Source organism: Pantherophis guttatus, chromosome 5, assembly GCF_059756535.1.
Source record: "Pantherophis guttatus breed Tessera chromosome 5, ASM5975653v1, whole genome shotgun sequence".
Classification (NCBI taxonomy): domain Eukaryota; kingdom Metazoa; phylum Chordata; class Lepidosauria; order Squamata; family Colubridae; genus Pantherophis; species Pantherophis guttatus.
This window is the reverse complement of record NC_142067.1, coordinates 68570700-68597727: the sequence shown is the minus strand read 5'-3', so window position 1 is coordinate 68597727 and position 27028 is coordinate 68570700. Positions and strand designations below refer to the sequence as shown.

The window sequence follows — 27028 nt, the reverse complement described above, 5'->3', positions numbered from 1 at the left end:
TAACACTCTCAAGACCTGCCTCAGTCATCCCATCCAGACTTACCCAGTCAGAGGCCAGGCCTTCCCGAATCTGAGCGATCTTGTCATACAGATACTGCACAAAATCCTCAGCTCAACCCTGCAAGGGATCATCCCGCGCTTCCGGATGGAGCGGGTCACCCTAAACAGGGTGGCTGGGCGATTATCTGATGACGCGATAAGAAGGGCAAAATAGCTGGATTTCGCCGCTTTAATCCCACTAGGTAGGTCTTAATATGAGACCTCACCAGTGTTCGGTCGGATTCGGAACGGCTTGTCCTCCAACTACTCTCCAGGCGTCTTTTCCGGCGCTTCATCTCCCTCAGCTCCTCGGAGAACCAAGGAGCTAGGTGAGTTCTGTGCCGGGTCAGAGGCAGCAAAGGCACGATGCGGTCCAAAGCCCCGGCGGCCGCACTATCCCAGGCGGCCACCAGGTCTTCAGCTGAGTCATGAGCCAGAGTCTCAGGAAATGGCCCAAGCTCCATCTGGAACCTATCAGGATCCATCAGGCGCCTGGGGCGGAACCACCTGGTCGGTCCCGCCTCCCTGCAGCGGGGTGCAGCGGTTAGAAAGTCCAGTTGAAGGAGCGAGTGGTCAGACCATGACAAGGGTTAGATGATTATATCCCCTGTATCAAGGCCACTCGACCACTGACCAGAGACAAAAACTAAGTCCAGTGTGTCCACCCGTGTGAGTAGGGTCATGAATTAACTGAGTAAGGTCCATGGCTGTCATGGAAGCCATGAACTCTCGAGTCACCTCAGACGTTTCACCGATAGATGGAAGGTTCAAATCCCCCATGACTAAAAGTCTGGGGGTATCAACCGCCACCTCGGCTATGACGTTGAGCAGCTCGGGCAGGGCTGTTGCCACGTGGAAAGGAGCCAGGTACGTGATCAACAAGCCCATCTGTACTCCACGGCCCCACTTCACAAAAAGGGACTCACATCTGGCTATCTGTGGAACAGTGGTCTCCCTCAGATCAAGACCTTCCTTTATAATAACCGCCACCCCCCTGCCCTGAGCTCTCAGCTGATGGAATGCTCGGAAGCCTGATGGGCACATATCTATGATATGTGCCTATCACATATGGGTCTAAATTAGACCCATTCCAAAGAAATCAGGCTAGGGCTTGTTTTGGGGGTAGGTCCTATTTTGGGGGGAAATGGTACCTGCATTACTTCAGTACTTTAAACTAATATTTAAACTGCTAGGTTAAATTATCCTGATTTTATAACAATCCATGACAATATTATCACTGATGGGAATCTTAGTGTCATTAGCAGGGGTGCTCAAATCTGCCTTGTGAGACCGGCCTGGAAATAGCAAAAGACCGGCTCACGGTGCCCCTGCTAGTGAAAATGGGGAGGGGGGCATGACTCCTGCACGCCCCATTTCCAGTCTGGATGGCCTGCTGCAGCACTCTGCCAGCCAAAACAGAGCACGGGGGGCCGTGGGGGGCCTCTGCATGCCCTATATTCGGACGACCTCCTGCCTTCCTGCTGGCCAAAATGGGGCACAGGGGAGTGTGCAGGCACCCGTGCCCCATTTGGGCCTGTCACTTATCGCTCCAACAGAAATGGCGACTCTGGTAAAAGCAAGAGAGGACTCTGTATCTATATACACAGTGACTGGTGTGTTAACAGCATTGCTGCTATATGCATTGCTGCCCAGATGTGGAACTGATGACTGTCACATGTAGGCCATTTTATCTGTCTAGAGAAATCACTGTGATAATAATAGCTGTTTATATTCCACCTGATGCCAATGTCAGCATGGTGCTTACTAAGCTATACGACATCATCAGAGCCTGGTGGCTCAGCAGACTAATAGCATTGTGATTAACACCAGCTGTCTGCAATTACTGTAAGTTTGAATCTCACCAGGCTCAAGGTTGACTCAGCCTTCCATCCTTTCTAAGGTAGGTAAATTGAGGACCCAGTTGTGGGGTCAATAAGCTGACTTTGTATAAATATACAAAAGTATGAAGGCTATTGCTTAACGCATTGTAAGCCGCCCTGAGTCTCCGGAGAAGGGCGGCATATAAATTAAATTCAATTAAAAAAAAAAAAATCTCCAGGCAGCAGCAAACTTATCCAGAGGGCACTTTTGTCATGGCTGGGGACTTCAATCAAGCGTGTCTAAAGACAGTTCTCCCTCAGTTCTCATACTCATGCAGTATGTACAGTTCTCCACCAGACAGAAGAACACTTTAGACCGTGTGTACTCTAACCCAGTGGTTCCCAACATGGGGTCCACACTCCACAGGGGGGCAATTTGATTTTTAATGGGGGCAATTTGGAACTTTGTTTCAACCAAGTTAATGGCCTGTTAGGCTTCCTCCGCGTGAGTAGGAGTTCACTTTTTGAATAGTAAGAATTATATGTCACAGGGGGGACATCAGGATTTTAGAGATGATTAGGTGGGGCATAGCCAAAAAAAGGTTGGGAACCTCTGCTCTAACCTGAAACAGGCATACAGAGCAATCCCCCTACCCCACCTGGGGACACCCGACCATCTAACTGCTGTTATGTCCGAAGTATGTCCCTCTCAGGAAAAGAACTCAGCCAGCCATGAAAATGGTTAAAACCTGGCCAGAGGGCTCTCTCAGTCAGCTGCAGGACTGTTTTGAAACCACTGAGTGGAGTATATTTGAACATCAAGATCTGCATGAATACACTGATACCATACACTCTTACATCAAAGTGTGCACTGACAGCGTAACAGCGGACAGGTGCATCAAAGTCTATGGGAATTGTAAACCCTGGATGACTGCTGAGGTACAGATGCTTCTGAGAGGCCGGGATTCTGCCTTTAAGACAGGGGACAGTGATAGATATAGAGAGGCCAGGGCAAACCTTAGAAGAGGCATTAAGATGGCAAAACAACAATTCAAACGTAAGATGGAGAACCATCTAGCAGACAACAACCCGAAGCAAGTGTGGCAGGTACTGCAGCACCTAACTAAGTATAAGGACAACACGAGGAACACGGTCAACACTGATGCCTCGTTGGTAGAGGTGAACATCTTCTTTGCCTGCTACAAGGTGAAAAGACTAGACCCCGTAGCCTCAGCCCGCCGGCCTTCTGATTCCCAGCCACTCACTCTATACGAACCCCAAATGAGAGCTGTATTGAAGACTGTGAATCCCAGCAAAGCTGCAGGTCCAGATGGGGTGCTGGGGATAGTGGTAAATACCTGTGCCGGCCAATTAGCAGGGATCCTGACAATCAGCTTTAACATCTCCCTGCAAACGGCCAATGTTCCATCATGCTTGAAAGCAGCCATTATTGTCCCAGTCCCGAAGAAAACAGTGATAACTGCCTAAATGACTACAGACCTATCGCACTAATGTCTGTAGTGATGAAATGCTTTGAGATATTGGTTCTCCAACACCTTAGGACATGCCTCCCGCTGGACTTTGACAAACATCAGTTTGCCTACAGGGGGAATAGGTTGACGGATGATGCCATAGCTACTGCCTTACATTCTGTAGCGAGCCATCTGGAGAGAGCCAGAAACTATGTCAGGATGCTTTTCATAGATTATAGCTTGGCCTTTAATACCATTCTGCCGAGCATCCTTATCGGAAAGCTGACTGACTTGGATTTTCCCTCTTCCATCTGCGATTGGATCAAAAACTTTCTGAACGGGGTGTGGCCAGTGGAAGGGGGTGTGGCCAGCGTTGCGGCAAGATGAGTTCCTCCGCTTCTGGGTGAACCATTGATATCTTACCTGTCTGGGGGTCTTCATTGACCTAAGCCGACTTGTAGGGTCGGCGAACAAGAGAGGCACGGATGGACTAACACACGGGCTAAGATGCTGTAGAAGCCGCTCGAATGGCCCAAGCCGCGCCGATGGGCTCGCTGCAACACTTGCTCCGCCCAGCGCTCCTCCAGGCGCAGACCTTCATCTGGGTCACCCGGAACCACAGTGTGAGGTAAGAGAGCGGCCACCGGAGCATCCACGGACGGGACCTGAAGAAGGGAGGTAAGATCCGGAGCGACGTTGAAGTTGCGTTGTTCCAATGCTGTAGGAGCCGGTGTCGAACTAGGCGAGGACCACTGCTTCCGAATCACATCGAGGAACAATGGAGGAGTAGGAATGGAGTCTACCGGTCTGGATGGTTCCGCAAAAAGGGGGTTGAGAGCCCCTTTAGCCGTACCTGATGTATCTGGCAACGGGGAGGGAGAGCTGAGCTGTGCCGTATTAATGGCTTTGTGAAGCAGAGATTTGAACAAGGACTGGAGAAACAAGCCCGTAAAAGCCAGTTGGTCGGGGGGAAGATCCTCGTCCTCGGAAAGCCCCAACTCCTGAGATTCCTCATCGGCCAGCAATGATGCTCGGCTCGCCATGGAAGAAACCGGAGAATCAGGGGTGGCTATTGAAAGGACATCGTCCTGCTCGACATCCATCCGAGACAGCGACGCGTCAGACTGAACTGAAGCCGCCCTGCTGGTTGGTCGCAATTGAGTCGCCAATGACTGTTGCACCGTAGTTGTTATGAGTTGCTGGATTCGCTCAGGAGACCAGAAATTAATAGGCAGCGCCGCCCCCGCCTTAGGAGCGGGTGCTGAGGATTGTGCAGACGCTGAGTTGGCCACATCCGATGAAGGAGTCGGCGGGGGCTTCCGGTTTGCTTTTCGTAGCCGCCAGACAGTCCCTTGGGACCGACAGCCCCTTCGCCTGTAAAGAGCCGCCTTTACAACGGAAAGGCGGCTCGAAAAACTCCATTTCCAGGAGGAAATGTGAGACAGAGCAGGTGAGTGTAGGTAGAGCTCTCCGCGTAGTCCCCAGAGTTTTTTTTTTACTCTTGGGGGAGAGCGGATGCGGCTCCCTATAGCACTCGCCGTTTGCTCCGGGCGTTGGGAGACCTCTGCTTTTTTGCAGAGCAAGGCTACGAAAACGAGCCTTTCAAGATAACTAACAGATTAACTAAAGAGGATGAGATCTGGATCTGGATCTGTGACCCTAAATTGCAAGTATTTATACTTCTTTTACAAAGGAAAGTAAAAAAGAGCTTTTAAAATGGCGACTGCCGAAATTTGAGCAGGGAAGCTGAAAAGGGAAAGTCCTTCCGTTTCTTATTAAGCCACAAAGTAGCGGAATAAATGCTCTTGGCTACAATTGAAGAAAAAGCTCCACTTTTGTGTTTTCTCTTTTCTGGAGATTTGATTTGATATTGATCTCGTTGAAAAGAAGCTTTGCTTTTTAAAAAGTTTGCCTGTGTGGAAATATGGCGTTTAGGCTTCCAAAGCTGGATAAACAAGCGGGGGGGGGGGGATTCCCCCATCCACAAACTATATGAACAAGTTCTTAACCTACAGTCTCAGAAAACTGCTTTTAATATAATTGAATTTCTTCTGGAGGAGATTGTAAGAAGGGATGAGATTATGAATCAGAACTTTGAGAAATTTAAGCAGGAAACTAAAGAAAAGATTATAAAAATGGCTAATGGTTTCTCAGAATTTTTGATCAGGTTGGACACAAATATTAATCTATTAGAGTCTAAAATGGAGGAAATTGAGGATAATTTGGAAAATAAAATAGAAAAAATTGAAAATGATTTGATAAACATCCAAGACAATAGTTTAGAAGAAAAACCTAAAATGGAAGCTGACTGTAATGTAGAAAATATACAACAACATATTGAAAAGGAAGTTTTAATGATGCAATATAATTTTACTGAATATGCGATCAGACTGAGAGGATTACAGGAAAATCACAGAGATGACCTAAAAAAAATATCTTCTGAAGTTCTGGCTGGGATTTTAAAGGTTCATCCTGAGGAGGTATTTTGTAGGATCGATAGAGTTTATAAACTCCTGGATTGCAAAGCAGAGGCAATTGCCTAGAGATGTGGTGATTTATTTTACAGATAAAGAAATAAGAAATAAAATTGTGCAGAAATCTTTTAAGTCTACTTTGCAATTGTTTGGAAGAAAGATTTGGATTTATAAAGAACTCCCGCCTAAGATGTTATTGGAAAGAAAGAAATTTGGTTTTCTGGTGGCTGAGCTTAAAAAAAGAAAGATTTTATTCAGATGGAATGCTCCAGTTGGTATAATATTGAGATATCAAGGAGAAAGATATCAATTAAATACTGTTGAAAAAGCGGAAGAATTTTATCAAAATTTTTTAAAAATGAATTTAACATCTTTATGCACAACATAAGACAAGAAGAAGGAGTTAGAAATAAAGGAAAAATATCGAGTTACAGAGGCCTTGGTAGATGAATTGCCTTTGGATTCTTCAGACACCTCAGCTGGATTATTTATAAATAAGAGAGAAGTGGTATCGGATTCTAACGTGACGACTCACCAAGCTACAGATAACCATGGAAATCAATTAATTGATACACAACTTACAGAAAAGAAATATGAGTCACAAAAGCAAAACCAACAAGATCAAGTTATAAAGCAGAATGAAAACCAATCAGTTGACACACAACTTGCAGAAAGCAAATTAGGATGGAGATCAAACCCACAAAAAGAAAGGAAAAAAAGAAATAGGTCTTACAAAAATAAAAATTTCTAAATTAAGCAACAGCGAAGCCAGTTATTTTTTTTAAAAAAATATATGACTGAATATATGAAAAGATGGTTGAGGCGAAGTATTGGTTAATATCATCCTGAGGAGAGTGACAGACCTCTGCAATGCCGTAATTTTGGGATGTGAAAAGGGCCTTAAATTGTTGGATTGGAATTATCTATTTTTGGGTTTTCTTTTTTTTTTTCATTGGTCAACATATTATACTTATGCTGAGTTATAAGGCAAGAGAGTTATGCTGGGGCATGCAGAAGATCTGGCTGTTACCCCATTATGAGAATGGGAATTAATAATCCTGAAGAAAGCCACTATTACAGATATTACATGGATTACAATTATAAAGTCACTCGGGTGGTTGTTTTCTTTTTTCTTATATATATACGAAGATATTCATTATTGATGGGGGCAGATGATAACTGAGGATTTTGAATATTCTGTTGCAACTGGGATGTTATGTTACCCTAATTCGGATGATGGAGTCAGCAATCCAGTGGAAAGATATTAAAGAAGATATTGTATGGATTATAAATTTAAAGTTATTGATTTTGTTTATATAAGGGAATATTTTTTAGTAGGATGGGCAGAAGAACAAAGATATTAAGAATTGTTGTGTATGGTAATTTTGTAGGAAAGTGGGTGGAGATAGGTTAGAGATTTGATTATACAGATTAAGAAAAGGGATGCTTAAGAGATATATTTATGGGAGTGGAGGAAATGGATAGTGTAGAACAAATGTAAAACTAGAATATATGGGGAAGGCTGCTTTGAAATGTCATATTAATATACACAAAAGATTAAATGTTAAAGTAGGATTCATTATATAGTTTTAAAGTGGAAGGTTATTATGAAATGTTATATTAATATACAGACATAAGTATGGGGGAGGAGAAAAAATGGCAGATTATCGATAAATTGGGAGTTATAATAATATTACTGTATCAAATCAGAAGTTATTACATAGTGTTATAATGGAATGTTATTTTGAAGTGTATGGTAAGAGGGGGAAGTAATAATATTAATAATATCACTAGGAGTAAGGGTCAGTATTTGGAGGAGGGAGTAAGGGGATGGTAAAATATTACATAATCTGTTATGTATTAGGTTTTTATTTTGAAGAAGTCATAGGGGGGAGGGGGGAGGGGGTGGTGAGGGGGGGTTAGGGAGGAGGGGGGGGAAAGGGGGAAAAATTTGTAATTGAAAACTTTTTCAATAAAAAAAAAAAAAAAGGAGTCGGCGGGGGAGGCACCACCGGAACCTCCAGAGCAGGGGCCGTGGAAGAGCCCCAGAGATCGGCAGTCTGAATAACAGCAGGGCAGTCCTGAAGAGACAGTTGGTCAGCTTGCGCCCCAGAATCCTGGGCTGTAGCAGCATGAGGAGCGGTCGTAGAGGACTCGTTGGCTGATGGATGCTGCTTACTAGCCTTAGCGCAGATCTTTTGAAGAACTTTATCCCTGCGGGCCTCTGCACGAGATGGTAGTGAATCAGAAGATGACTTATGACGGGGTCTTGATGGGTCAGCCCCCACCTGTTTAGAGGAGACATGCTCGATGTCTCGCCTGGGAGGGGAAGCCCTTTCATAATGAGGGCTGTCTGAGTGCCCTGCCCTGCGCCCATGCTTTGATTTGTGCGAAGCTTTGGGCATGATTGAAAACATGGGGGGCTGTTAGCTGTGACAATGACAAAAACACCCCTGTTGTCAGGAGAGTCGCAAAATAAGGAACTGTCGTTAAGAGGCACAGACCAAAGCCAGGAGGCCCCTGACCGGGCAGCTGTAACAGGGAGCGTAAAAACTCCACTTAGACTAACTGACTTGTCCAGACAGCAGCTATAATGACAGCTCAGAATTGGGAGGGGGGGCGCGAAGCTCCACCAGTAGAATTGTCACAGACTGCCACCCAGTTAGAAATGGGGGGTGCAAAGCTCCGCCTTCCAATAAGGCCACACAGAGGCAAATGACCGGGCCAATAAAGGGGAGCGCGAAAAACTCCACTAATAAAGTTGTCAGAGAAGCTCACCAGAGGAGCGCAAAACTCTCCAAATTAAACCATTCTCCCCCCAGAGGCACTGACGCTGATAACAATTGGGGGGGGGCGCGAAGCCCCACCAAATCCTTCTCTTCTCCCCTTCGGCGCTAAACAGCTGATATGGTGACAGGAGAAAGCGGCAAGCCGACAATCTTCAAAAAGCCTCTTCGCGCCAAAAACCAGACGTCAGTGCTCAAACAGCTCCACGGCCCGCAATCCACATAAAATAACAGCGGCTCCGCTCTGCAGGCTCCTGATGAGGGGGCGAGGCTCCGCTAGCCGATTCCGCTTGAAAGCCGCAAATAGTAAAGGCAAACCGACTCGGGAGAGTAGAAGTTAGCAACGGCTGGCAGCAATACAAAATGGCAATCGGGAGGTAAAAAGTGGGAGCGCGAAACTCCGCAGACGCCAATTTAGGCATTGCTGAATATAACGGCCAAATTAACACAAACGGGGGCGTAAAGCTCCACAAATACCAAGAAAAAACCTCCCACTGCTGGAATAAGAAAGAAAGAAGAAAGTTGAACCCCAGATAACTAGCAAAGCCAGTCACTGGGGTAGAGGAACTCACTATCTATGGAATTAAGGGGAATCCAATGCAGTCCAGGTCACAGTCCAAGTCGAAAACCAGTAAATCCACACTAAATACGTATCGAGAGTAATAGATACCAATAAAGAGAGAAAATCTAGCAAAAGGAACAGTCCCACACGCCGAGCCTGTCTTCTGGTCTTCGCCAAAAGCTGGGTCTGCCCAGTAACAAGGGCGGGACTTAACAACTTTGACGGGCTCAGTCTATCAGCTTAGCAGACGGGCACAACCCATCCTGGCTGCTGTCTCCACCCACAATGGAGAATACTTCTAATACTTAACGTTCATTCATAAGCTATTGGATATTTTCTTGTCTGATACTTATTTTGAATATAGTCAATCCATCTTCTCCATTCCGATACTTATCTTTCTTGTGTATAGTCCTTCAAGTACGCTGAGATTTTCGCCATTTCTGCTAGGTTTGTTACTTTCAGTATCCACTCTTCAATAGTAGGAAAGGAGTCCTTCTTCCAATATTGTGCTACCAACAGCCTAGCTGCTGATATTAGATTCAAAATCAATTTAGTCTCTGATACTGTACAGTCCATAGTTATACCCAATAGGAACAATTGAGGAGTAAATTTCAACCTTCTTTTCAGAATATTCTGCATCACCCACCAAATTTTTATCCAAAATGCCTTGATTTTCTTACAGGTCCACCATATATGATAATAGGTTGCATCATTACATTCACATCTCCAACATTTAGCTTGCAAATTAGAGTACATACATGATAATTCTTTAGGATCTAAGTGCCATCTATAAAACATTTTACAAAAGTTCTCTCAAATTTTGTGCTTGTGTAAATTTAACATTTCTGACCCAAATCTTTTCCCACGTTTCCATCATCACTGGTTCCTGAAAGTTTTGTGCCCATTTTATCATACAATCCTTAACCAGTTCCGTTTCTGAATCTATTTCCAATAATGCATTATACAACCTTTTAATATGCATCTGACTTTGATCTCTAATCTGTTTCATTTTGCATAACACCAATTTTTTGATCTTCCCTCCATCTAGCTTGAAACTGACCATACTGAAACCAAGTATAAATTATCCCTTCTTCTTTTAATTCATCTAAAGGTTTCAGTTGCAACTTACCCCTTTCCAAAAGAAGCAGCTCTTTATAAGTAATCACCTCTGTTTTTTGCTCTATACTTATATTTTCTATTGCATGTCTGGGATTTGCCCATATGGGTATCTTATAATTTAACTTATATTGGTACTTTTTCCAAACCCTCAACAATGCATTTCTAAGTATATGACCCTTAAACACTTTATCCACTTTTTTTCATATAACAGATAAGCATGCCATCCAAATAACACATCATAACCTTCTATATTTAACATTCTTTCTTCAGTTAAGTTAAACCAATCACTGATTTGTGATAAAGCAGCTGCTTCATAATACAATCTTAAATTAGGCATTTTAAGACCTCCTCTCTCACGTATATCCTGTATAATTTTTAGTTTCACTCTTGGTTTCTTCCCAACCCAGATGAAAGTATTAACCCCTTTCTGCCATTCCATCAAATTTCCATCTTTCTTAAGCATTGGTATCATTTGAAACAAAAATAAAAACCTAGGTAGTACATTCATTTTTATTGCTGCTATCCTTCCCAGTAATGATAGTTGTAACTTTTTCCAATTTTCCATTTCTTTCTGTACTTTTTGTCAAAGAGCTTCATAATTATTTTTAAACAATTTTGTGTTTGAGGCTGCAATATATACACCTAGATACTTAACTTTGTTAACTATTTCAAACCCCGTTAATCTCCGTAAATCTTCTCTTTGAGTTATGGACATATTTTTAGTTATCATCTTTGTCTTATGTAGATTTATTTTAAATCCAGATACTTTACCGTATTGAGCTATTATGTCCAGCATATAGGGAGCCGCCTCTATAGGTTGAGATAAAGTAACAACCAGGTCATCTGCAAACGCTCTTAATCTATAATCCTGCTGTCTAATTACAATTCCTTTTATTTTATCAGAGTCCCGTAACTTATTCAACAAAACTTCTAAAGTTAGAATAAACAACAATGGCGACAAGGGACAACCCTGCCTTGTACCTTTCTCAATTTTAAAGGCTTCTGTTAGGCCTCCATTAACTATTATTTGTGCTGTTTGTTTCTGATATATTGCTCTAATTGAATGTATAAAATACTCCCCAAAGTGCATTTTTTCTATTATCTTAAACAAAAATTGCCAATTCAGTCGATCAAATGCTTTCTCTGCATCCAAAAATATGAACGCTGCAGGGACCTGGTTATTTTTTTCCAAATATTCCAATAAATTAATAATTTGTCTAACATTATATTTCATCTGCCTCCCTTTTATAAAACCTGATTGGTCATTATGAATTGCTTGTTGCATAACTGGCATTAATCTATTCGCTAATATCTTAGCAAAAATTTTATAATCAATATTCAAAAGTGAAATTGGCCTAAAATTTTCAGGTTTGATAGTTTTGATCTTCCTTCGGAATCAATGAAACAAAAGCTATTCTCCAAGAGGGTGGAACTCCTCCCCCTAATTGAATTTTACAAAATAAAGCTCTAAGCGGTTCTGCCATTTCAAGCTGTAAATTCTTATAATAAGCAGCTGTTAATCCATCTGTTCCTGGAGCTTTCTCTGTTTTTAACTGCTTAATTGCCGCAATGATCTCCTCAGAAGTTATTGGTTGATTCAATCCTTCCCTCTGTTCCAACATTAATTCCGAAATATTCCCTTCCTTTAAATATCTATCTATAGCTATATCTTGTATTGAGTCACTAGCATATAACTTTGTATAAAATTCCAAAAAAGACTTTTAAATCATATTCTGTTGGTAAACTTCCTTACCTCTATATTCTATCTTACTAATGACTCGTGATTTCTGTTTTTCCCTCAGCATGTAGGCCAACCACCTACCTGGTTTATTGGCATTACAAAATGTATTATGTTTAGCATATTGTAAGCTAGTTGCCACCTGATCAGCCATTAACATATTAAATTGCCCTTGTAGTATATTTATTGTTTCTTTTACTTTCTTATCTCCTGGATTAGATATAAGTAATTGTTCTTTCTTTTTTATTTCTTCCTCTATCTCTTTACGCTTCTTTTGTTGTTTTAGTCTATATTTATTGTTCATATGTATTAATATACCCCTCATATAAGCCTTACTAGCATCCCAGACCATTTCCATAGGAGTACACTTATTCATATTAATAACAAAGAATTCTTTCATTTGTTTTTTAAGCTCTTTTACATTTTCTTCATATTTAAATAAGTTTTCATTTAACCTCCAAGACCTCCTTTCTCCCCTCTCCTGTTCGAATTCCACCCAAACTGGACTATGATCAGTTAAAGTTCTTGGACATATCTTCGTCTTCTTCACCCTGGAAATAAAATCATTTGTGGTTAGTATAAAATCACTCCTGGAGAAGGATTGATGTCTATCAGAAAAAAAAGTAAAATCTTTTTCCTCCACGTTACGTTCTCTCCAAATATCTCTCAATTCTATATCTTCCATCATATCAAAAAAAAAATTAGGTAGTTTTGCACGTGTTGAGATCTTTGATAAGCTTTTTTTATCTTTCTGTGTCAATTGCTCCATTCCAATCACCCATTAATATAAAAGATTTATAGTCCCATTGTATTATTTTAGTATGTAAAAATTTATAAAACTTGTCTTGTTGCTGATTAGGGGCATATATTCCAATAAAAAGCATTTTTCCAGTCTGTGTTAATAATTCAATTGCAATATATCTTCCTTGATCATCTGCCTCAATTAAATTAGCTGATAGTCCTTTCCTTACATATATGACTAGTCCATTTTTCTTCTCTGGCGCTGATGCCACAAAATGTGTACCTAATCTTGAATTTATCAAATATTTTTGATCTGATAATCTGATATGTGTTTCTTGAAAGCAAATAACGTCATTGTTAAATTGTTCCAAGTAATGAAATACTTTCTTTCTTTTTTGTGGTGAATTTAGGCCATTGACATTCCAAGATAGGAATTTAGTTGCCATCTTTAGCCTTTCGAAGCCTTGTGAGCATCAGCTGAAGCTCCTCCTCCACCTTACTCTTCGGCCTAGCCCCCCCCCCCCCGCTTCTGTTTTTTGAACTTCTTGAGATATATCTTGAGATTGTTGCCTTTTTGATTGTTGTTCTTGAAGTTTATAAGTTGATCGGGTCAGTCGTTGTACTTTCGGCTCTCCCTTCTTAGGTGGTTCCAAAGTTGGGGGTAAGCCCCCAAGATCCAAATCTTCTTCCATAATAATTCCTCCAGCTGCAACTTCAGCATAGGTTTGTATCTGTTTTCCATCTTTTTCTTGTTGTAACATCTCTGTTTTCTTCCTCCTCCCCCCCCCCCCACCCGTGAGGGTGGGTATCCAGCCTTTAAAACATTTACATAGAAATCTTTTGCCTTCCAGACTGTGTTTAACCGGTATCTTTCTCCATTATAAGTCACTATTAGACCAATTGGAACGTCCCATCTGTATGCCACTTGCTGATTTCTCAGCTCATTTACGAGGAAGCCAAAGTCTTTTCTACTTCTCAACATCTTTGGAGGAATCTCTTTCAAAACCACCACCTCTTGCCCAGCCACCTGAACTTTATTCTTGTAAGAAACTTGTAAAATATCATTTCTGATCCTTCTAGTTGTGAAATAGACCACCACATCTCTTGGCAGCGGTCTTTGTTTTGCCAACCAGGAATTAACCCTGTAAATTTTATCAATTTGGATTGCCACATTTTCTGGTCTTTTTTTAATTATCTCTGCCATAACATCAGCACAAAAATCTTTTAAGTTTTCTTTGCTATTTTCTTTCAGGCCTCTCAATCTCAAAGCAAACTCCATGGATCTGTATTGTAACATTACCAATTCATCATCCACTTTTTCGGTTCTGGTCATGACATCACCCATTTTGCTTTCCAAATTTAAATTGGCTTCATTAATTTCTTCAGCTTTCCCATCAAGCTGGATAACAAGGTTTGACAATCCTGATACAGCATAAACAATATCATCTCTTATTTCATCGTGTTTTTCTGCAACCACCTCCTTGATTGAACTGATATCCTCCTCAATTTTCTTTAATTTCCCTTCCACAAGTAGTGTTAGATTATTCATTGCTGTGGCTTGATTATTCATAGTTTCTTTCATTGCTATTGCTTGATTATTCATAGCTTCTGTCATTGATGTTGCTTGATTATTCATGGCTTCTTTCATAAATTCTTTAAAATCATTAAGTGCTGCCTCCTGACTCTGAGTCTGTGGATCAGCCGGAAGTTGTGCTTTCTGTGTCACCACTGACACAACTGGAGAACCTCCCCCTCCTTTAACAACTCCTGGTTTCACTTGTCTAGAAGCCATCCCCCCCCCTTTTAAGGAGATCTTTGAAAGCCACAAAGTCTTTTAAACTACTTTAAAATGTTTGTAATTTATAGTCTCCAATTTATCAGGCAAGATAGGTTTTTTTGTTTTGTTTTGTTTTTTTTGGTTTTCCACAAACTCTCACTTCCCAGCAATTAATAAGCAGCTAATCCACTCTCTCAGCACAAAGTTCTCAAGCACTTTCGTTTCTGGCTTTCACTTTCAAAACCATACCAAAGACGCCATCTTCAGCCTCCAGCTCAATGAAATTCAATTTGAAACAAAGTAACTTCAGAGTTAAGCTCTGTACTTCTAAAGCTTGTTCTCCTGTTTTCCACTCTGCCTGCGCTTGTAATCAGTCAAACTCACTTTTGAAAGCAGGATCGGATCGCGGCTTCTCGCTCTGCTTTCGCAGAGTCGTCCTGGCTCCGGAGCTTCTTGGCGGGCTGGCTGGGGAGCTCTCACCCTCCAAGCCTCTGGAAATGTTCCAGAGGGCTTTTGGGGAGCTCTACTCTCGCCCACCGGCTCTCCTCTCCTTCTTTTCCCAAAGGAGAGTTTTTCAGCCGCCAGACAGCCGGTTTGCGCTGTCAAAGCGACTTTTACGAAGACACAGGGCTGGCGGTCTTAAAAGACCTTCCATGGAGCCTGCGGTGCCGACCGGAAGTCATCACCACTATTATTTGTATTGACATTAGAAATATTAAATAGAAATGTAAGACAAAATGAAGAAATAAAGGGATTGAAAATCAAAAAAGAAGAATATAATCTACAAGCCTTCGCAGATGACTTAGTATTCATTTTGGAGGAACCTCAAGTAACAGGACCCAAACTAATAGATCAAATAGAAGGATATGGAGACATAGCAGGACTGAAAATAAATAAAGAAAAAAACAAAAATACTGGTGAAAAATATTACAGAAAAACAGAAGAGAGACTTAATGGAGAAATTAGACATTCATATTGCGAAGAAAGTAAAATATTTAGGAATCCAATTAACTTCAAGATGCGTAACGATTAAAATGGGAAATGGCGGCTGCTGCGGCTCTCGACCGTGTCATGCCTTTGCGACCTCTGACCCGGTGCAGATCCCGATTGACCCCTTGGTTTACTGAGGAGCTCCAGGAGTTGAAGCACCAGAGGAGAGGCCTAGAGAGCTGTTGGAGATCCAGTCGATCCGAATCAGACCGTACACAGCTAAGATCTTTTACGAGGTTTTATCTTGTGACGATGGAGGCAGCAAAGTGTTCCTACTTCTCTGCCCTCATCGCGTCCACAGATAATCGTCCGGCCGCCCTGTTTAGGGTGTCCTGCTCCCTCTTGAATTGGGAAGCAGGGGATGACCCTCTCTGGGACCAGGCCAAGGAGTTTAGTCAACATCTGCTGGACAAGATCGCTCAGATGCAGGCCGGTCTGGACTCTGACTGGGCAGGGTCGGACGGGGGAGAGACAACCAGTCATGTTATCTGGGAGGAGTTCGACCCTGTTACTCCAAAAGAAATGGACAGGATCATGGGTAAGCTGAGTGCTGCCACGTGTTTATTGGACCCGTGTCCCTCCTGGCTCCTTTATTGGCTCGGGAGGTTACACGAGGCTGGACCCAGGCAGTGATTAATGCATCCTTGGGTGAGGGAAGCTTCCCTACCGCCTTGAAAGAGGCGGTGGTGAGGCCCCTCCTCAAGAAACCTGTTTTGGACCCAGCTATTTTAAATAACTTTCGTCTTGTCTCCAACCTTCACTTTGTTGCGAAGGTTGTTGAGAGCGTGGTGGCACGTCAACTCCCGTTGGCCCTGGATGAAGCGGAGTACCTGGATCCGTACCAGTTGGGTTTCAGGCCCAGGTACAGTACAGAGACGGCATTGGTTGCGCTGGTGGATAATCTCTGGAGGGCCTGGGACAGAGATTACTCCTCTGTCCTGGTCCTATTAGATCTCTCAGTGGCTTTCGATACCATCGACAATGGTATCTTGCTGCGACGCCTCAAGGGATTGGGAGTGGGAGGCACTGTTTTATGGTGATTCTCCTCCTACCTCTTGGAACGTCCGCAAGTGGTGTTGGCCGGGAGACAGAGGTCGGCCCCGAGGCCCCTCACTTGTGGGGTGTCCCAGGAGTCGGTCCTCTCTTCTCTTTTGTTCAACATCTATATGAAGCCACTGGGTGAGATCATCCGGGGTTTTGGGGTGAGGTATCATCAGTATGCTGATGATACCCAGCTTTTTATATCCACCCCAAACCAACCCAGCAATGCCCTCGACGTGATGTCCCTGTGCCTGGAAGCGGTGCAGATGTGGATGGGGAGGAACAGGCTTCGGCTCAACCCTGCTAAGACCGAGTGGCTGTAGGTACCGGCGTCTCGGTCCGATTAAGAGATTCCATCTTTGGTCATAGGGGATGAGGTGTTGCCCCCTGTAGACAGGGCGCGCAACTTGGGTGTCCTCCACGGTTACTCACGTGCTTGTCACCTCCCGTATTGACTACTGCAATGCCCTCTACATGGGGCTGCCCTTGAAAACCACTCGGAGACTTCAGCTGGTGCAGAATGCGGCCGCACAGGTTGTGATGGGAATATCCCGACATATCCCATGTTACACCTCTCCTATGCGACTTGCATTGGTTGCCGGTTGCCCTCCAAGTGAGATTCAAGGTGCTGGTGATTACCTATAAGGCCCTACATGGCTCAGGCCCGGGATATTTGGGGGACCATCTGCAGCCAGCAACAGCTTCCCATCGCCCGGTGCGTTCCCACAGAGAGGACCTCCTCAGGGTACCGTTGGCCAGACAGTGTCAGCTGGCGACCCCCAGGGGAAGGGCTTTCTCTGTGGGCGCACCTACCCTTTGGAATCAACTGCCCCTGGAGCTCCGGGTAACCCCCGACTTCCGCTCTTTCCGCCATGACCTGAAAACGTGGCTGTTTCGTTTGGCCGGACTGGACTGATGGGGTTTTAATTCTAATTTAATTTTAACTTCTTAGTCTTAATTGTACTTTTAACTGTTAAATTATGAGATTTGGATTTAATTTTTTAACTTTTTATTAGATGTTTCTTAACTGTTGTGAGCCACCCTGAGTCCAGCTGGAGATAGGGCGGCATATAAATCATAAATAATAATAATAATAATAATAATAATAATAATAATAATAATAATAATAATAATAATAATAATAATAATAATAATAATAATAATGAGGAACCCCTCCGAGGAGCTCTACCTTGTCGTGGTGGAGGAGCTTGCGTGCTCTAGTGATCCTAAGGGCTATGCTGAACAGGTGCAACCATATCAGACAGACCTTAGGTGAAGGGCCAGACAAAATCTCCTCCACAACCCATTCAAACATGATGAATATGGAAAAAATGAAATTTATGCCGGCTGAACCGTCGCCCGGATTAACAAGGGTTCCGTTGGATGCTATGGCTCCTGGGCATTCTACGCAAAATGAGTTACAGGGCTCAGCTCCCTCTGCTAGGCAACCAGGGCATGGAGCTGACAAGCTACTGGAAGAAAAACCCAAAAAGCGAAAAATCTGGACCAGGGAAGAAAACACCTCTATTATGGAAGCTTACTATCAGTCTGAGCCAGCAAAACATGGATTTCAAAAAAGAATGTATCAGATTTGGAAGATGAACCATACGGACTGTGACACCAGTGAACAAAGGTTAATGGACCAACGACGTGTTATCCTAAACCACAAATTTTTCACTACAGAAGAATTAATAGCAATAGAAGAGAAAGCAATTAATGGTCTGAGTACATCAACAAAGAAGAGTAACATCAAGAATGATTTCCAGACTCAAAAGCAAATTGAGGAAGAAAGGGAAGAAGAGGATACTGAAATGAATGAAGATAAAGAACAAGGAAGCACTAAAGAACAAACACCAAAAGATAGTGGTCACTTAGCTGGAAAAATAAAGCACCAAATGGAAGATGCTGAAAGAACACGTTTGCCAAAGCTGAACCAAGTGAACCGGAAAGAATTGAGAAATGTACTAAAAAAGGTCAATGAGGCTGTGCAAACTATTCGAACCACTACATTAGCCGAAACAAACCAACTGATGTATGCAGCAGCTGTCATAACCACCAAAGAACTGGGGTTGAAAATACAAAAGAACCAAAGAGGCAAGAAGGGGAAGCCTAAGTGGAAAATTCGGTTAGAATTGAAGATCAAAAAAGTACGTGGAGATTTGAGCAATTTGAAGAACCTAAGGCAAGGTCAGCTAAGGAACAAGCAGGTCAAAAGCAGCCTGGAAGCAAGATACAATCTGAGGAATAAGGAGATTGTGGTAGTAATTGAAGAGCTGAAGCAGAGGGTTGTTGCCATCGCTGAAAAGATTAAAAGGTATGAAAACCGAGTAACTCAGTTCAAGGAAAACTCACAGTTCAGAGCAAATCAGCACCAGTTTTATAAGAGTTTAGAAAATGGAAACGGAGTAACAACAAATGAAAAGCCTGATAAAGAGAAAGCTCTGAAATTCTGGAAGAATTTGTGGGAAAACAACAAGAAGCACAACAGAAATGCAAAATGGATCAAACAGGTTGAGAACTCTATTAAAGTGCATAAAATGAAAATAACAAAAACAATGGTGCAAAGACAGTCAAGAAAAGTGAAGAACTGGAGTGCACCTGGACCGGATGAGCTGCATGGCTTCTGGTTAAAGGCGCTTACAAGTCTGCACAAAAGATTGGCAACCCAGATGAACCAGATCCTAAAAACACCTGAAAATGATGAATGGATGACAACTGGAAGGACATTTTTGATCCAAAAAGATAAAGAAAAAGGAAAGGACCCTGGAAACTATAGGCCAATCACCTGTTTGCCAACAACATACAAGCTTCTTACTGGTATCATTGCAAACCAAATCTATGGATACCTGGAAAGAAATAACTTGCTTCCTGTAGAACAGAAAGGATGCTGCAAAAACTCAACAGGAACTAAGGATCAATTGCTGATTGACAAGCTAATCCTAAAGAACTCAAATAAAAGACGAACCAACCTGTTCATGGCTTGGATAGACTATAAGAAAGCATTTGATTCAGTTCCCCATAGTTGGATCAAGAAATGCCTGGAAATATTAGGCATCAGCAGCAACATACAAAAATTCATGGAATCTTCAATGAACCTCTGGAAAACGCAACTTATGGCTAATGAAGAAGAACTGGGTAAAGTTGAAATTAAACGAGGCATTTTCCAGGGCGATTCCCTTTCACCCCTACTTTTTATACTCTCAATGCTACCACTGACAGTCATTTTGAAGAAGATGAACTGTGGATACGAACTTGCAAAGAAAGGACTGAAAATCTCGCACTTGATGTACATGGATGATTTGAAGCTGTTTGATAAAACAAAAGCTGAACTGAATTTATTAATTGAAAACACAAAAGAATTCAGCCAAGACATTGGTATGCAGTTTGGAATTGACAAATGTGCAACAATAGCAACCAAAGCAGGCAAGACCATAGAAGAGGATGGAATAGACTAGAGAATGAAGAAATGATAAAGGCAGTAAAATCAGAAAAAGGCTACAAGTACTTGGGGATTTTAGAAGCCTCTGACTTAATGCATAATAAAGTCAAGGAATTAACTTCAGCCAAGTACATTCGGCAAATTCGTAAGATATTAATGTCCAAACTGAGTGGAGGAAACATCATAAAAGCCATAAATACCTGGGCTATACCTGTGATTAGATACTCTGCAGGAATAATTGACTGGACCCAGATGGAGTTAGACAATTTGGACAGAAAAACAAGGAAGCTTATGACAATGAATCATGCCTTGCACCCTAAAAGTGATGTTGACCGATTATATTTACCAAGAGCAGAGGGTGGTCGAGGACTCCTACAAGTAAAGCAGACTGTGGAAGAAGAAAAATGCAGCTTGAATGATTACATCCAGAAAAGTGAAGAACCAATGATTAAGGAAATAAATAAAGGAGGCCTTTTAAAGACAACTAAAACAAAAGCAGAATATAAGAAAGAAGTAATTGAGCAGCGAGCTGAAAATTGGAAACACAAAGCTCTGCATGGCCAATACTTGAAAAGTATTGAAGGCAAAGCTGACCAGAAACTAACTTGGAACTGGTTAAAATCAGGAGTACTGAAAAAAGAAACAGAAAGCTTTATTTTGGCAGCTCAAGAACAAGCCCTAGCCACAAACTGCATGAAGGCAAAAATTCAACATTTTACCACCAACAGCAAATGCCGCCTCTGCAATAAGAAAGATGAGACAGTCGACCACCTGATCAGTGGGTGCAGCAAAATTTCACAAACTGACTACCTACAACGCCATGACCGTGTTGCTAAGATCATTCACTGGAAATTGTGCCAGAAGTTTGGATTTGAGTACAGCAAAAACCACTGGGAACATCAGGTTGAGAAAGTTTTAGAGAATGAGAAACTCAAGATCTTGTGGGACTTTAGGATTCAGACTGACAGGCACTTGGTCCACAACACACCTGACATAACAATAGTTGAAAAGAAAAAAGTATGGTTCATTGACATTGCAATATCTGGTGATGCACAGATTGAAGATAAGCAGCAAGAAAAAATCATAAAGTACCAGGACTTGCAAATTGAAGTTGAGCGACTGTGGAAAAAGAAATCGTGTGTTGTCCCGATTGTAATTGGAGCCCTTGGAGCAATACCCAAAGGGCTACCCCGCTATTTAGAAATTCTAAATTTGCCGAACTTGAACATTTTGACTCTACAAAAAACCACCTTACTCGGAACAGCTTACATCCTCCAACGATACCTTAACAGTTCCTAGGTCCTTGGTTAGGACTCAAGCTGCTGAGCTATTAACCAGCCTCAAAGGCTGTGAATCTCACTAAAGATTAACCAATAATAAAGAGGGTAATTATTATAAACTGAAAAATCAAATTGAGAAAGACTTGAAGAAATGGAAAAATCTACAATTATCACTAATGGGAAGGATTGCAATAATTAAGATGAATATATTACCGAGACACTTATTTTTATTTCAAACAATACCGATAAAAGTAGAAAAGAAATATTTTGAACAATTATATAAAATAGTAATGAAATTCATATGGCAAGGGAAAAAAGCAAAAATTAACATAAGAATGTTACAAGATGAGAGACTTTAAGGAGGATTTGGACTACCTAATTGGGAACTATACTATCAGGCAGTGGCATTGATGTAGATGACAGAATGGATTGAATTAAGAAATACAAGACTATTAACTTTGGAAGAACATGATTTACAATTGGGATGGCATGCTTTTTTATGGTATGGCAAAAATAAGATGCAGAGTTATTTTCAAAGACACTATGTAAAAAATGCATTATTATTAGTATGGGAGAATGTTAGAGATAAATATTATTTGAAAATACCAATATGGTTATCTACAATGAAAGCGTTAATACATCCAAATATTATTAATATGGGGACTATTCTTAGATATAAAGATATACTAACAGATAAGGGGGAATTGAAAAAGAAACAAGAAATAGAAGAACAAGGGATTGAAATGGATTGGTATACGCAATTACAAATACAAACAAGATATGAAAAAGATGCTAAATTATATGGTTTCTACTTGGAAATGACAGAGCTGGATGAGATACTCACAGGAACAGATGAAAAGTGATTAAAAAACTATATAATTACTTATTGAGTATTAAGCTAGAAGAACAGGTAAAAGAAACAATGATAGCATGGGCTAAGAATTTTGGATATACAATTGAGTTAGACAAATGGCAGCAAATATGGGAAAGAAATTATAAATTAATCATGTCCACAACATATAAAGAAAATCAATACAAAATGTTTTATAGATGGCATATGCCACCTGAAAAATTGGCAAAAATGTTTAAAGATAAATCAGCTAAATGCTGAAAATGCCATCAGATACCAGGATTGGATTATCATATGTGGTGGACGTGTCTAGAAGCGAGGAACTATTGGATTAAAATTTGAACATAGCTAGAGGAAATGATACAACAAAGTATTGATTTAAAACCTGAACTATTCCTATTGGGTATCTTACCAGAGAAATATAGTAAAGAGAATACTTATTTGATTATACATATTGTAACTGCAGCAAGAATTGTATTTGTGCAAAACTGGAAAGCAGAGAAAATCCCTTTAGAGGGAGAAGTAATTAAGAAAATATTGGAATGTGCAGAAATGAATAGATTAACATTGGTAATTAAAGAAAAGGAAGAATCGGAGTATTTTAAAGAATGGGGCAATTATATCAATGGTTAGAGAAGATATATATATATAAAATCTAGATAATTGATGAATTAATATAAATATAAGAAATCTGGAAAGAATGATGTAACAATCTAAATGAAAATATAAAGGTATGATAGAAATATAATATGAAAATGATGGAGGAGGGAGTAGAAGAGACAAAATATGTACTTAGATGAAACACTGAATGATTAAGGATGTATTGTTTGTGTTTGTTTAAAAAAAATAAAAAACTTTTTTTAAAAAAAGACTTCCTTTTTTTTTTTTTTTGCAAAAAGTTTTTTTATTTTTTTCCCCAAACATACAAATTACATCTTTTCAGAACAGAGCTTTGATCCGGTCATCAATTTATTCAATTTTTTGTCATCGTTAACAAAATTTTATCTATTCTATTTTGCCATAACACTTATTTCTTAATCTTAAATCACATATTCAACTAATACCATCTTAAAAAAAATTAACACATATTTACTTAATCAAAACAATTACCCTTCTATTAACCCACCTTGGATCTTAATTCAATTAATAACTCATAATACATTTCAGTACAGTTCAAACATATTTATATTTCATGATGCTCATTAAATCCTTATTCCATTATTACTTTATCAAATTTAAATCTTATCTTTAATCTAAAAATATAGCAATTTAACATTTAAACATAGTTCTTAATTCAAATAATGCTATTTAATGCAATTTCCCAATTATCCCAAATTCTATCTATTAAACCATACCATTTATATAACACCAATTAAGTAATTTTTGTTTATAAATCATAATCATATATTGTTTCAATTTTTTTTTACTTAAGTAAAAGATGTTCAAATTATTACAATGGTTATACATATTTAAGCAATATCCCAATTATTGTAGCTGTCAATTTTCTAATTTAACCTTTTCTTTTATCCTTTCACTGTTAATCCCAATATACTCATCTTTATTCCACTGTTAATCCCAGTGTGATCATCTTTATTTTTCTCACTGCTAATCCCAGTGTAATCATCTTTGTTCCACTGTTAATCCCAGTGTTATTAACACCTGCTGCTTGCAATTACTGCAAGTTCAAATCTCATCAGGCTCAAGGTTGACTTAGCCTTTCATCCTTTCAAAGGTAGGTGAAATGAGGACCCAGATTGTGGGGGCAATAAACTGACTTTGTATAAATATACAAAAGTATGAAGGCTATTGCTTAACGCATTGTAAGCCACCCTGAGTCTCCGGAGAAGGGCGGCATATAAATTAAAGCAAAAAAAAAAAAAAAAGTATAATCATCTTTATTTTTCTCTGTTAATCCCAGTGTAATCATCTTTGTTCCACTAATCCCTGTGTAATCATCTTTATTTTTCTCACTGTTAATCCCAGTGTAATCGTCTTGTTCCACTGTTAATCCCAGTGTAATTACATTTATTTTTCTTACGATTAATCCCAGCATAATCATCTTTAACTTTTATAAATATATTATTAAAAGTATTCAAATTATAACAATTGTTCTATGTATTTAAACACTATCCCAATTATTATAACCATCAATTTTCTCAAGTAGTACCTTCTAACATCTTAATAAAAAATTGGTTCATTATGTCCATTGCTATATTTTCTTTTAATATAGTCTAATTTACCTCTATTTTATCTTCAATCCCTATTCCATTTCTAAATGTCTGTAACATATTTCTTCTCATATTTATTAATCTCAGTATAGTCATTTTATAAATTCAAGTCCTGGACTTTTTTAATTTCCTTAATATTTTCCAACCTTTTATTTTTTTAATATAATCTCTAGAGACCTCCTTTTTATTATTACTGTTCACATGTTGAATTATTAATTCATATTTATTCACAATGCCTTTGTCTTCTTTATTTTCCACTTCTATGTCTTATTTCTCCATCTTCATTTTCTTATCCGCTCGTGTATACTCCATTTCAATTTTTATATCCTTTATGCAGCATTATAGTTATATCTCTTATTTCCATTCTCCAAGTCAAATAATTATTCCAATTATACAAGTTCCGTTGTGTTCCCTTCTATTTCTTTTTTTTCCTCCAAAAGTCAAACCTCTTGTAGACAGGAGAATCCTCCTCCACGAATTCTCATAGTTCTCAGAGTTATTTGTAAAGTTCACAATTTTCCAAAACAAAGTTGCAATGTTCCTTTTTACTCCAGATGGTGTCTCTCTGCAATCCACAATTTCCAATTGCTTAACAAGTATCCATTTTGTTGCAATTACATCACAATCTTACTTAGCTTCTCTTTTTCTTTTTCAGTTTAAAAATATCAGATCATATTTAAAGTCCAGTCCAAATTTAAGTAGCTCTTCTCACTTATTTCCTTTTTTCCCCTTTTATTTATACATCACTTTTTTTCTCTCTTTTTAAAGCATATTATCCATTCTTTTTGTATTTCTTGCAATTTAAAAAAGAAAAGGGAAAAAAGGGATCTCTTTATTTCTTTCCAATCCTTTGACCATATCTAATTGTTTAAAGTTTCCAAATAGTTTGTTCAAAAATCAATTTTCAATTGGGTTTTTATCTCTTCAAAGTTATTTTTCAAAATCTTCTTTGCCCCCATGCTCCTTAGCAGCTATTACACATTAGAGGTCTTATAATTGTAAGATGTTTCTCTTGTTGTTATTCAAGCTTTAGTTGGCTGTCACTCACCCAGCTTCAAAAAGACTCCGTTCCGTTTCTTTCTTCTCTCCAGCTCTACACTTAGTCCGGTTGTCCCAGCTTCATGGCTGCCGCCCCCCACTGCCGACTCACAGAGAGTTCCCTCTGACTTCCAAGGAATTTGCCTGTTCCTCTCGGTCATCCGAGGCACCTCTCTTTCTTCCCCGCCCCTACAGGACAGTTCCGGTCCGAAGACCCACCGGCAGCAGTTCGGCAGCCGGGGTTTTCGTGGCGCTCATCAGAGCCCGCTAATCCCCCGACTGTCTCGCAGTAACGCCAAACCGGAAGTTAAAAAAATACTTTCTGAGGGACCAGCCACAAACAGTGAGGGTTGGGTCTGTCATTCCACCTCCCTGAAGCTTAGCACTGGCTTCCCACAAAGCTGTGTGCTCAGTCCCTACCTGTACTCACTGTACACATATGATTATGTATCGTCTGACCCATCAACTGTGATTATTAAGTTCACAGATGATACTACTGTACTGGGTCTTATTACAGGTGGAGACAAAGCAGCGTACAGCAGGGAGGTTCAAAAACCATCCACATCATGCTTAGAAAACAACCTGCACCTGAATATCAGCATGACAAAGGAGAAGGTGTTAGACTTCTGGAAGAAGAGGGAGGAACCTGCCCCACTTTACATCAAGGGGGGCTGTGTGGAGAGAGTTTCCTCCTTTAAATTCCTGGAAGTCTATCTCAGTGAAGACCTCACCTGAAAGATCAACACGACCCAGGTGGCCAGAAAGGTCCAACAGAGACTCCACTTCCTTAGAGTCTTGCGAAAAAACAAAGGGGAATAACAAATGATTACCACCTTTTACCAGTCCACAATAGAAAGCGTCCTCACTCAGTGCATTACAGTGTGGTATGCTGGTTTGATAACCGCGGATAGAAAAACATTAGAGTGGTGAGCACAGAACAAAACATCATGGGCTATCCCCTGATACCACTAGACGACATCGCTAAGGCTCGCTGCCTTAGAAGAGTGAGGAAAATCCTCAGAGATGACTCATACCCTGGTCAGCACTTCTTTATCCTCCTTCCATCGGGAAGGAGATATAGAAGCATAGGCAGCTGCACAAACAGACCGAAGAACAGTTTTTATCTGTGGGCTGTCAGACTCCTGAATGAAAAATAACAACAACATAGTATGATTGACTTGTGGGGCCGGCGCGACGTGCAATAAGTTCACATGGTGCAATAGGATTGGGAGATTGTTAGCAGGATTCACTGGGATAGGGATTTTTTGGGGGGGGGGGTCTTTCACTGTGAGATGTATTGTGTTGAGGGGGTGCACAAAGGGAGGCTCAGCCAATCTCATAGGACACATGTTGTACTCTGACAATAAAGGTTTGAACTTAAAGTGATATAGGAGGCAGTCCAGGCTGAGAACGGGGCACAAGGAGGCCGCGTGCAGGCCACTCATGCCCCATTTTGGCCGACAGGGTGCTGGAGGAGGTGTCCATCCCATCCTCTCCCTCTCCCCCCTGGGTCAGCCTGCGGAGAACTACAATGCTGATGCAGCCCTCGAAGAAATTCAGTTTGACATCCCTACATTAGAGACACCATGGCAAAATCTCAATATCAATAATGATGTAAAGATATTATATTTTAA

The 27028-nt window shown here is 40.6% G+C and overlaps 1 protein-coding gene across 15 annotated transcripts in view; it reads right to left on the bottom strand.

Moving 5' to 3' along the window:
* Positions 1-27028, bottom strand: part of TAB3 (TGF-beta activated kinase 1 (MAP3K7) binding protein 3) — a 57274-nt gene that overhangs the window by 12266 nt on the left and 17980 nt on the right. The gene's annotated exons all lie outside the window — the stretch shown is intronic.